Genomic DNA, 12,344 nt, shown 5'->3' with positions numbered 1-12,344 from the left:
TACTGATTCTGATTTGCCTTTAATCGATTTCTAAGATTTGAATACTCTCTACTCCTGCACTCATCCACTCATTCATTCATTCACTCATTCATTCTCTCCCTACTCCTTCTGCAGTTTTAATATTCATTTTTAATTTTTGAAAATTTTAATATAATTACATAATTTCCCCTCTCCCCTTTACTCCCTCTAACCCCTACCAGACACTCACCTATTTTCTCTCAAGATTGTGGCCTCTTTTTCTTCATTTTTGTTACATGTATACATATAACACACAGATATAGATGTATTCCTAAGGACACAAACACAGCATGCTCAGTCTGTATTGTTACCTATATGTATATGGCCTTAGGGTTGACTGCTTGTGTTGGATAACCAGATGGGGGTTTCTTGTCTAATTTCTCCTGCTCTCAGCAGTTCCCAGTTGCCCATAGTTCTCGGTTTAGGGTTGAAGCCCCATGAGCTTCCCTGTTAGCTTGTCCGTTGGTGCCATCCTGTTCTCACTATTTAGCCCACACTGGCTTCCAACTCCTGATCCTCCTGCCATAGCCTCCTGAGTGCTGGGGTTATAGTTGAGTTGGCCACTGTGCTTGGCTTATCAAACACATTATAAAAGCCATTACCAGGGAGAACACTGAGACTATACCAATGGCCACAGTCCTGTTCCAAGAGTTTCATGCTTGGTGGGACGTGTGGGTGTATCCATGTGCACTTTCCATCTCAGGGTGGTGATTTCTAGGGCTACTTGTACATACGAAGGGAAAGATTTAAGTCTGATTTATATGTGCATTCTCAAGAATGGTTTCGGTGTGGAGGTAATAATTGTTGAAGGGAGGGTTGAAGGTTTGAATTGGGAAGTTGGGGGTTAGGATAGAAGGAAAAATGTGAGCCCCTGTCCAAATGAGCAGAACATGGTGGCTTCTGAGATACACCATCACTTCCATGTGTGAAGAAAGGGGATGCCAAGCCCTTATTGTTCCCCCAAGTAATGGTATGTAGGGAGGCTATATTAGAAACTTTTTTCATTGCTTTTGAAAGACCTTTATATAGGAGAGATTTATTTTGGGGCCAGTCTGAAGGGATGGATATAATCCACCATGGCAGCAGAAGGCTTGGGCTATGGTGGCAGGAGCACGAGGCTGCTTGCCTACATTGCCATGGACCAGGAAGCAGAGTGAGGGCTGGGGGTAGGGCCAGGCTATAAAACTCAAGACCTGCCCCCCAGCGACCTACTTCCTCTAGTGAGGTCACACTTCCTAAAGGTAACACAACCTCTCAAAACAGCACCACCTGCTGGGGAGCCAAATAGCCAAACACGAGTCTGTGGGGGACATTTTCCATTCAAACTTTAAAGAGAATCTTTTCTTGGTTTGTTCAAAAGGGAGAATTAATCTACTTTAGACTTCAACTCAGTGAATTAAATTCAGGACACTCAGTTATATTGGAATTCTGGGAGAACAATGAATGACTTTTTTTTCAGTATAATATTTACGACATGCTTCTACTAAGAATTGTAGTTTCTCTAAAATTCAGAATTTACTGGGTGCCTGTATATTTTTTGTTCTTTATTATTATTATGAGCATATGTGCATTATATATATATGTGTAGGCACATGTACCGCAGCACACAGGTAGAGGACAGAGGACAACTTTGGGGAGTCTGTTCTCTCCTCCCGCCATGCCATCGTGTTCTTCTGTGGATCCAACTCAGGCCCTCGTGCTTTAGAAGCAAGCAAGCACTTTATTAACAGCTGGGAATTTCTTTAGAGCATGGCTCCTTTCCCACAGTTTGATCCAGCTGGCTGGAGATGGACACCATTTTCTTTCCAACATGCGGAGGCCCATGGTGGGGGAAGGGATTCCTACAAAGGCTCAGGAGAGGAGATACCCTCTCTGCTCCAGGGCCCCTTCTCCGTCTGTCGGCTTATTTGTTGGTCTAGACACCCCAGAGCTGGCGTGGAGCAGGCTCCTCTGTCTTTGGCAGGTTAGGGGCTGTTTTAAGAGCAGACACTCCCAGCCAGCTGCTGAAAGAATCAGGAGGTGAGGACTCTGGAAACAGGGATTTAAAAACCATCGTAAGAACAAACATGGAAGTTATTATGTATGTCGTAAAAGTTGATTATGAAAGATTTAGAAAACTCTGAGGGAGTGAAACTAAAAAATAAAAAATCCAGCTAAAATCACAGAGTTTGTTTCTCTAAATATTTATACATGCATGTCATACATTCATTCATGCATGCATGCATCTATTCATTTAGTTGGCATTTATTGTGTGCCTTACTTTTCCAGGCACTGGGATTAGAATAACAGGGAGAAAACACCAAGAGTGCCCACTCTTACACTAGTGGGAGAAATGGATTTTAAACAGGAACATAAAATATCAAAAGTCAAATGCTAAAAAGCTGGAAGTGTTAGGCCAGGAAATGGGGATATGAATTCTGGGAGGGAAGAGAGGTTAGGGATAACAAAGGACTCATTATTGAGAAGATGAATTTTCAGGTGGAGACCCCAAGGCAGACAGGCATGGGTCATGAGGCTGGTAAAAGCCACTCCATAGGATAACAATGAGTGGAAAGGTCTGGGGATGGGCCATGGCTACAGAGTCCAAAGAACAGCAAGAGGGCAGAGTGGCTGGAGGTTCTGAGGTAAGATTGCAGGTCACCCAGTGTCAATGGGGCACAGGGTAGGAGTGGGCTTTTCATTGTATGTCATAAGTGCCACGGGAGGACTTTGACTAGTGGGGTGAAATCATTTGGTTACCTCAACAACATCTCTCAGGTTTACTGAGTATAGGCCTCAGGGCTTGTAAGGTTAAATCAAGTTAGGAGAAGGCTGCTGGGAAATTGTAGGTAAAATACAATGGTGGGCTTGGGTAAGGGTGATGGTGGGTGATAAAAAGTAGTTCAACTCTGGCTTGTATTTGAGAGGTAGATCCAACAGGAATGGCTGATGGAATGGAGTGGAGGGATGGAGAGAGAGAGAGAGAGAGATTGGGAATGGCTGGAAGAGCAGGACTGGCCATGGGCAAGGGACCCAGTGGAGGGAAGGAACAGGCTTCAGGGTGACTGTCAGGAGCTCAGATGGACAAATTCGGCACCCAGCATCCCCAGCTGACGTTGGTCAGACAGCCGGATCGATGAGTCTGGAATTCAGAGAAGAGGTCTGGCTGGAGACATGGACTTGGGTGCGTGCAGGTAGGGATGAAAGTCTACTGGTTTTCAGCCAAGACTCCTTGATTGGCTGGTGTTTGGTTCCCCAGCTGCTGGGCGTGGGGCTGGTACTGGGCCACATCTGCCTTCTCCCCAGAGCTGTGCTCCACTGATGTAGCCACTTTGTCAGGTACATAAGAGGACTCACTCACCCCTTCCCTTACAGGGAGTCTGCATTAAAACACTGACTGTGGCAATTGATGTTCTAGAACAGTTTTTGAGTGTGTGTGTGAGTGTGTGTGTGTGTGTGTGTGTGAGTGTGTGTGTGTGTGTGTGTGTTCAAGAGGAGGCTTGAAGGCTACCTTAGATATCACCCCACCTTGGGGGGGTGTTTTTTATTTATTTATTTATTTATTTATTTATTTATTTATTTATTTGAGACAGAGTCTTTACTTACTTAGCCCAGAACTTGCCAAGCAGACTAGGCCAGCTGATCTGCAAGCCCCAGGGTTCCCAAAGATCTGCTTGTCTCCACCTCTCCAGAACAGGGATACAATCATTGTGCCATAACTTTTTTCTTTTTAATGTGGGTTCTGGGGATTGAACTCTGGTCCTCTTGCTTGCAAAATGAGCCCTTTACTGACCGGCTCTCTTATCAGTCCTCTTGGTCCAGAACTTTCCGTGGAATGAGATGGGGCTTGCCTGAAGTTAAAACCATAGACATATTTTCTTTCCCTGGCCTCTCTGCTCACTTCGCTCTCCATTCGTTCCTCCCGAGAGCATCCCTTCCACACACACAGTTCTTCCAGAATCTTCCAGACTTTTATTCTAGGGACCCTAACCTAGCAAGGAAGCCTTTTTCTAGTTACTTGGGAAGAGAGATGTTTGTTCTATGTGCCCTCTTGGGTCATTCTTCCAGAAATATTTGGTTTTTACAGGTTGTGTGTTATTTGCCTGCATGATGAGTCAGGATGGATTTGAGATGCCACTGGCCTCCCGGCACCCCATGGTTAGCAATGCAAGGCTTGTTGTGGGTGCAGGCGGGAGGGCGTGCTCGTCCTGGGGGGAGGCGAGTCATTATTTCCACCTCAGTGCATTCTAATCATACTTCCTTCTGTCAAACCAAGCAGTACTTTCAATCTTACTTCAGGGTTTGCCTTCTACTAGGATCAGAAACAAATCAGCATGATGTAGCCTGGTGGTAGATCATTTAGAGATTCTCATCGTTAGTAGCCAGAGGCAGGCAGCATCTTTTGTATTTGTGTGTGAATGTGTGTGTACACACTTTGCTTTTGAATTGTCACTGACCCTGCCTTCTGTTTTGAAAGGCTGCATATTTTGCATTTTGATTTTCAAGAACGATTGAGGTCATGGATAAAGAGAGAAATCATCACAGAATGAAGTTCTAATTGACAATCTACCCAGCACAACAGTTCTGGCTTCTGTTTCCTCTTCTGTACTTAAAGTGTGCGTATGTACATGCTTGTATGTATGTATGTGCCCATACATGGAGAGACTGTGCATATGGAGACCAGAAAACAACCTCAGGTACCATCCTTAGAAATGCAGTCCACATCCTTTGAGATGGTGTCTCTCATCAGCTAGGAGCTCAATGATTTAGATAAACTACCTGGCCAGTGAGCCTCAGCTATCATTTCTGTTTCTGCCTGCTTCCTCAGTGCTGGGATTACAGGTGTGCACCACTGTGGTGTTTTAAATAGGAATGGCCTTCATAGATGTATGTGTCTGAATGCTTGGCCCATAGAGAGTGGCACTATTAGGAGGAAGCGTGTCACTGTGGAGGTGGATTTTGAGGCTTCATATATGCTCAAGCTTTGTCCAGTGTGAGACACAGTTCTCTTCCTGCTGCCTGCGGGTCAAGATGTAGAACTCTCAGCTCCTCCTCCAGCACCATGTCTGCCTGCATGCCACCATGTCCTGCCATGATGATAATGGACTGAGCCTTTGAAACTCTAAACAAGCACCAATGAAATGTTTTTCTTTATAAGAGTTGCAGTGGTCATGGTGTCTCTTCACAGCAATAGAAACCTGAACTAAGACAACCACCAGGCCTGGATTTTTATGTGGGTGCTGGGGATCAAACTCAGGGTCTCATGTTTACCTACTAAGCTTTCTTCCCAGCCATCTGGGAAGACAGGGTTTCTCTGTGTAGCTTTGGAACCTGTCCTGGAACTCATGCTGTAGTTCAGGCTGGCCTCAGACTCACAGAGATCTACCTGCCTCTGCCTCCTGAGTGCTGGGATTAAAGGCATGTGCCACCACTGCCTGGCTCCCCAGCCATCTTTTATACCTCTTATTTGGCTTATGTATCTATGTGTAATGTGCATGCATGTGTGTGTATGCATGTGTTGGCAGGTGCACATGCACATAGTGTGTACATGTGCACATAGACCCGTGAGGCTGACAGTGAAAGTCTTCACTGATTGCTTTCCATTTTATCCACCAAGCCAGGGCCATTCAGTTGTACTTGGCAGTGACTGGTATGGCTAGTTTAGCTTACTCTGGGGTGCCCTGCCTCTGTCTTTCATGTGCTAGAATTACAAGTCAGCCACCATGACAACCTAGCTTTAGATGCATTCTGCAAATCTAAATTCTAGTCCCCATACAGCAAGCATTTTACCCTCTAAGTCAGTGGTTCTCAACCTGTGAGTCATGACCCCTTTGGTGGCAGAACCACCTTTTCACAGGGGTTGCCTAAGACCATTGGAAAACACAGACATTTACATTACAATTTGTAACAGTAGGAAAATTAGTTATGAAGTTGCAACAAAAGTAATTTTATGGTTGGGGGTCGTCATGACGTGAGGAACTGTATTAAAGGGTCTCAGCATGAGGAAGGTTGAGAACCACTGCTCTAAGCCATCTCCTTAGACCTTCTTTTATACTCTTAAGTTGTGGTATTATCCAAGTACAGTGTGGTACCAGAATATCAGGCCTATAACTGTCTACATTGTACAAGTATGAATACCCCATAACTGCTATCTAAACTGAGGTATAGAACATTTCCAGTACTCTAGAATGTTCTCAAGTCAATCCCTGTCCAAAACCCAAGCATCCCCTGTTCTATCTCTACAGATTCATTTTTTCTGTTTTGATTTTCATATAGGGTTTTGATCTTCACATATATGAACTGGATAATATGTAGTATTTTGTGTCTTGCTTCTTTCATTAGTTTGTTTGTGAACTTTACTCAACTTCTGACTTAGAAGTATTTTGTTCTTTAGACGTTTCTATGTGGTGGGCTGGAGATGTAGTGTGGTTCCTTGAGTGCTTGCCTAGCATACATAAAGTCCTGGGTTTGATCTCCAGCAATGTAGAGACTACACAAACCATGTGTGGTGGTCTCCAACTGTAACCCCAACACATTAGAGGTGGAGGCAGGAGGATCAGATGTTCAAGGTCATCTGCAGTTGCATAGTTTAAGGATATATTGAGATACATGAAACCTTGTCTCAAAAGAGATAGCAATAACTTGACTCCTAATGACATTGCTATACTCACAGATCAGGGCCTTGCTCAGTCATCACCAGAGAAGCTTCTTCCTGCAGCAGATAGGAACTGCAGAGACCCACAGACAGACAATAAACAGAGAGAGACCTTGGAACACTCAAATCCCATTTGTCTCCACCAAATCCCTCCCCTTAGGGCTCAGGGAACCATGTGGAAGAGGAGGAGGAAAGAGTGTAAGAGCCAGAGGGGTGGAGGACATCTGGGAAATGATAAACACAGCAGAGGTGACATACATGTGACCTCACAGAGACTGAGGCATCATGCACAGGGCCTGCATGGGTCTGCACCAGACGGGGTTCTAGAGCTGAGACTAGAAGTTGACACACATCATCCATCCCTGCCCCGAAGCAATCTCCAATTGATAACTACTTGCAAATGAAAATTTAGTTTTCTCCAAGGGAGTCTCACTGAGGTTTCAAATGACACTTAAGCAGTGGGTGGCCAAATGTCTCATAATGTTGTTTTAGGGCTTCTTTTTTAATGTAACTTTTTAAAAATCTTTTATTTTCATTTTTATTTTTTCTACCCTAAAGTTCCTTAGCATATATATTATGGCTTCCAGTTTTGTGTTTTTATGGGATTCCTGAGTGTTCGATAGTGGCTCTCTGTGTCTGTATCTGTTTCTTGTGCCTTTTGGGGGCTGTTTTCCTTCCATTTGTTTCTTTTGTCCTGTTCTGATTTGTTATTTTAAATCTTATTATATAATATTTTATTATTACCCCTTACAAGCCCATTGTTTTCTATGAGAGATGGAATAAGGGTGGATCCGGATGGGAGAGGATGTGGGGGTAAGGAAGGGAAACCGTAACCAGGACATACTGTCTGAAAAAAACATCTATTTCAACAGAAGAAAAAGTATTTTAAAAGACATAAATTCTTGAATAAGTAACTGAAAGAAAAACATAAAACTTAACATTGTCATAATAGATTTTTTTCACAGTGTTGAAAATTTTTTTTAGATAATTCAAAATACATATGTATATGGACATATTATTTTAAAGAACATTTTTAAGTGTAAGCATATCAAAATTTTTTATAAAAGGTCAAACTTGCATGTTGAAAAGCTTAATATTCTAATGGAATAAATTTAAATGTAATAAAATCATAAAAAAGAGAGCATATATAGTATTTAGCTATAGGAATACTCTGCAAACTTACCCATTCTGCTCATTGATTGCTTTTAGTTTGGGTCAACCTTAAATTTTTTAGAATGAGCTTAACATCCGTAGACCGATTTTCATTCCTCTGCCTCATATGAAGCCTGCACCACAGACAGGATAGGAACTTGTACACCGTTGCTTATTTTAAAGAGGAGAAATTGTCCATAGCCCACAGGAGTCAGGGCTAGGGCTGGTCAGGGCTGGGCTATGGGCTTCTCGATTTCTGGTCTAGGTGTCTTCCTGAGATCCTTGCCAGCATGTCCCTGGCGAGTCTCAGCATCTACTGTCCATCTTGCGGGACCTCTCTACCCTGTGGAGTGCAGATAAAAGCCATCCTTCTGGCGGCTGGCACCTGTTCTGACCCTGCCTTGGCTGAGCCCACTTCCTATTGAAACAGGGCAGTTTTCCCATTTACTTTTCAGCACACAGATGTGGACCACACTCAGGGCAGCAACAACAGTGTCTTTCCTAAGGGAGCCATGGAAACCCCCTCCTGACAGATCTGACATCTGCACAGTCACAGCAAAGCTTATGCCTGTCATACATGGCAGGGAGCAAGAAGAAGCCACGTGGATGTCACCTGCAAGGACACTGGGTTTTAGATGCTGTCACTTCAGGGGTCCTTTCTCCAGGTCTGTCTAAGTGGGCAGGACACAGCCCACCTTCCTGCCGGCTCCCCTAAGCAGGCACTAGGGAGGGAAAGCGTGCCGGAATTTAGGAGCAGGATGAAAGGAAGGCCGTGGAACAGACGGTGCCCCAAGCATGGCTTCTGGTGATTTCTGATCTGAGTGCCCAGAGAAGGGACCATTTTCCCTCTGTCATTCTGCCACGTGCCTCAGAAATCATGTCCTGCTGAGCCAGGTTTCTGCAGGTTCCCAGCAGCCCAAGCAGTGAGGCTGCTGTCTCTGCTCATCTCCCTCACGCCCGCTTCCTCTCATCATCTGCTTTTCTGTCTTGCCACTTTTTTTTCTTCCCCTCAGTATTACTTTTTCTTACGAGCAAGCGAACAAACAAGCAAAACAAATGATGGTTCCCAGAACGCAGGGATAGAATTTACAGAGTGGCGCTGGGGGGACAGCTCGGTCAGAAAACGGATAGGTGCAAGTCGGAGGACCTGGATCTGATTCCCAGAACCCACATAGAAAAGCCAGACATGCATTTGTCATCCCAGCCCAGGTGGAGACAAGGGAGAACCCGGGGGCTTGCTGGCCCAGATGTCAAACTCCAGGTCAACGAGGGACCTGTCTCAAAGTGGATAGCATTCCTGAAGGACAGTGTTGAGGTAGACTTCTGGCCTCCACATACGCAAGCACGCACATGTATATGTGCCTGTTCACATGTGCACATGAGCAAACACACACACACACACACACACACACACACACAGAATTCACAGAGTGTTTCTGGTACCAGTCCTCTAGTTGCTGTCTATGCTAAGTCTCCTTACATACCTGCAGGACAAAGGAGAGAAAGGAGCCCAGCCCAGCTCCAGGACTTTTCTGCACACTAGGACACCCTTAGTCTTTTCTTGGTCACCCTAGCTGTCCCACCTCTGGTTACACATATGGAGGTGCTTGGCTGAGATGGGAATGAAGCTCTCCTTGCCTCTCAGTGGCTTGTTTCTGCTCCCTGATTTTGGCTCTTCCTATTCACCTCTCTGTTTCAATGATAGAGGCACACGGAGGGCTAGGCACGGCAGTCTGTAGCATGCAGCCGGAGCTGCCTTCCCAGAGGGGCGTGGCTATGCAGAAGGAAGCGGACAGCACGAGGTCAGCGTAACTTGTACATCAGCTTAGGCAGCCTCCATCTGCAGCCTGCCTGCATCACCTGGACCCAGGCTGAGAGGAGGACCAGGCCAGCTGTCATCAGTAGCACAGATGAAAAGAACAGTAGCAGTGCATTGGTCCCTGCCCTTCCCACTTGCCCAATCTGGACTCCATCTAGGTGTTCCCAAGCATATTAGTCACTTCTCTGTCACTATGATAAAGCACCATGACCAAAAGCAACCTATAGAATGTAGTGATATTGTGTTCCCCAAAATATTGTGCATCCTAATAAACTTATCTGGGGTCAGAGAACAAAACAGCCACTAGACAGACATAGAGGCTAGAAAATGGTGGCACTCACACCTTTAATCCTAGCCTTCTGGAGGCAGAGATCCATCTGGATCTCTGTGAGTTTAAAGCTACACTGGAAACAGCCAGGCATGGTGACTCACGCCTTTAATCCCAGGAAGTGATGGCAGGAAGCAGAAAGGTATATAAGGCATGAGGACCAGGAACTAGAGCCTGGTTAAGCTTTTAGGCTTTTGAGCAGCAGTTCAGCTGAGATTCATTTGGATGAGAACTCAGAGACTTCCAGTCTGAGGAAACAGGATCAGCTGAGGAACTGTCAAGGTGAGGAAGCTGTGGCTTGTTCTGCTTCTCTGATCTTCCAGCATTCACCCCAATACTTGGCTACAGGTTTGTTTTTATTAGTAAGACCTGTTAAGATTCATGCTACAATAGAAGAAAATGTTTATTTCAGATTATGGTTCCAGAGGACTAGATGTCAATAGGGGTGGGGACAACATGGTGGCAGGTGGCTATAACAGGAAGCTGGCTGATGACATTTCCTCAGCATACAAAGAAACAAGAGAGAAAACTAGAAATGGCATGAGGTTATACATCACACAGCCCGCCCCCAGCAACACACTTCCTGCAGCAGGACTCCACATCCTAAAGCTTCTACAACCTTCCCAAACAGTGCCATGAAAGGGGGGCAAGTGTTCAATGCCTGGGCCTGTGGGGGACTCTCTCACTCAAACCACCACACGAAGGTTCGGGAAAACGTGACTGCTAACCATGTCCTTGAAACCCTTTTGTACTACGGTGTGCAAGTGTCCACAGCCCCAGTGTGGGCCATTTTTGTGCAGAAGTTTTCTGGGTTCACCTGAGTTTCAAAGCCTTACTTTATGTAAGTTTGATGTATCCATCCACAGCCCCACCTCCAACAGGGGCTCAGCCCTCTTAGACCCCCCCACTGACCCTTCCCCACCACAGCAAGACCAGCGCTCAGGCCACCCCTGTTCTCTCTGTCTGCTTTTACCTCACCTCTTTAGATGACTTAGTCACAGAGGATCTGGCCAACTCCCTAAAGAAAATGTTCCCTGTTAGGTTTTACTGTTTGCTACAGAATGAAGTGGTTCATTCTCTTTTTGAAAATGTAGTTAATTTTTATTTTATGTGGATGAGTGCTTGTCTGCATGTCTGTATGTGAGCCGTGTGTGTGTGTGTGTGTGTGTGTGTGTGTGTGTGTGTGTGTGTGTTTTGTGCCTTTGGAGGCCAAGAGGAAGCATTGGATCCCCTAGAACTGGAGTTGTAGGTGGTTTTGAGCCAAAGCAAAGGTGCTCAGAACCAAACCAGGGTTTTCTGCAAGAGCACCAAGTGCTTTCAGCTGCTGAGTTCTCTCTCTAGCCTCCTTTTTAAAATCAGCATGTAAGGTATTAGATATCATTATGGCATTTCTGAAGAATGCATTTCTATAGGTTCTCCTCTCCATTAGCCCCTCCATGCCTCTGCCCTTATTTTAAGCCAAAACATGCTTATTTCTTCAATTCTGTGAGCCCTGGAGATGGGCAGTGTCTGCACAGGGGAATCCCCTTTCACCAGGCCAACATCTGCTTAGTGTGTCACACAATTAGTGCCACACAATTATTAGTGTCACACAATTAGTGTCACACAATTAGTGTTACACAATGAGGGCTGGATAGCTCAGACAGAATCCAAAACACTCTGGGCACAGTGAGACAGAGCTGGCCTAAGAGCTTAAACTTTTGGACAATTCAACCAAGAAGTACATTATGGGGGCTGGAGAGGTCATTCAGTGGTGAAGAGCACTGGCTGCTCTTCCAGAGGACCCAGGTTCAGTTCCCAGCACCCACATGGTAACTCCAAGCTGTCTGTAACTCTAGTTCCAGGGGATCTGACACACTCTTCAGGCCTCTGCAGGCTCCAGGCACACATGTGGTGCACAGACACTCATGTAGGCAAAACACCCATCCACATAAAAATAGTACATTAAAAAATGAATTAGAAAAATGAATTTCTGCTTTGAGTTTGTTGCCTTCTGGTAGTTGCTCAGCCCTTAAGGCTCGGTGCTTCAGCAGTTACAATCTGGTATTGAGGGTTTAGAGGATTCCTGGGGAGCTGCAGGTCTTTAGTCCACACTGGCAGGCCAAAGAGACTTGGATCTACTGCAGCAGCAGGAAGTGAAGGTGGGTTGGAAGGGTGGACAGCAGGAAGTGGAGGTGGGTGGGTGGACAACAGGAAGTGAAGGTGGGCGGGTGGATGGCAGGAAGTGAAGGTGGGCTGGGTGGGTGGACAACAGGAAGTGAAGGTGGGTGGGTGGACGGCAGGAAGTGAAGGTGGGCTGGGCGGGTGGACAGCAGGAAGTGAAAGTGGGCAGGTGGACGGCAGGAAGTGAAAGTGGGCGGGTGGACGGCAAGAAGTGAAGGTGGGCGGGTGGA

The sequence above is a fragment of the Peromyscus eremicus genome, chromosome 7 (assembly GCF_949786415.1).
Source record: "Peromyscus eremicus chromosome 7, PerEre_H2_v1, whole genome shotgun sequence".
Classification (NCBI taxonomy): domain Eukaryota; kingdom Metazoa; phylum Chordata; class Mammalia; order Rodentia; family Cricetidae; genus Peromyscus; species Peromyscus eremicus.
Note: the sequence above shows the minus strand (reverse complement) of the source record.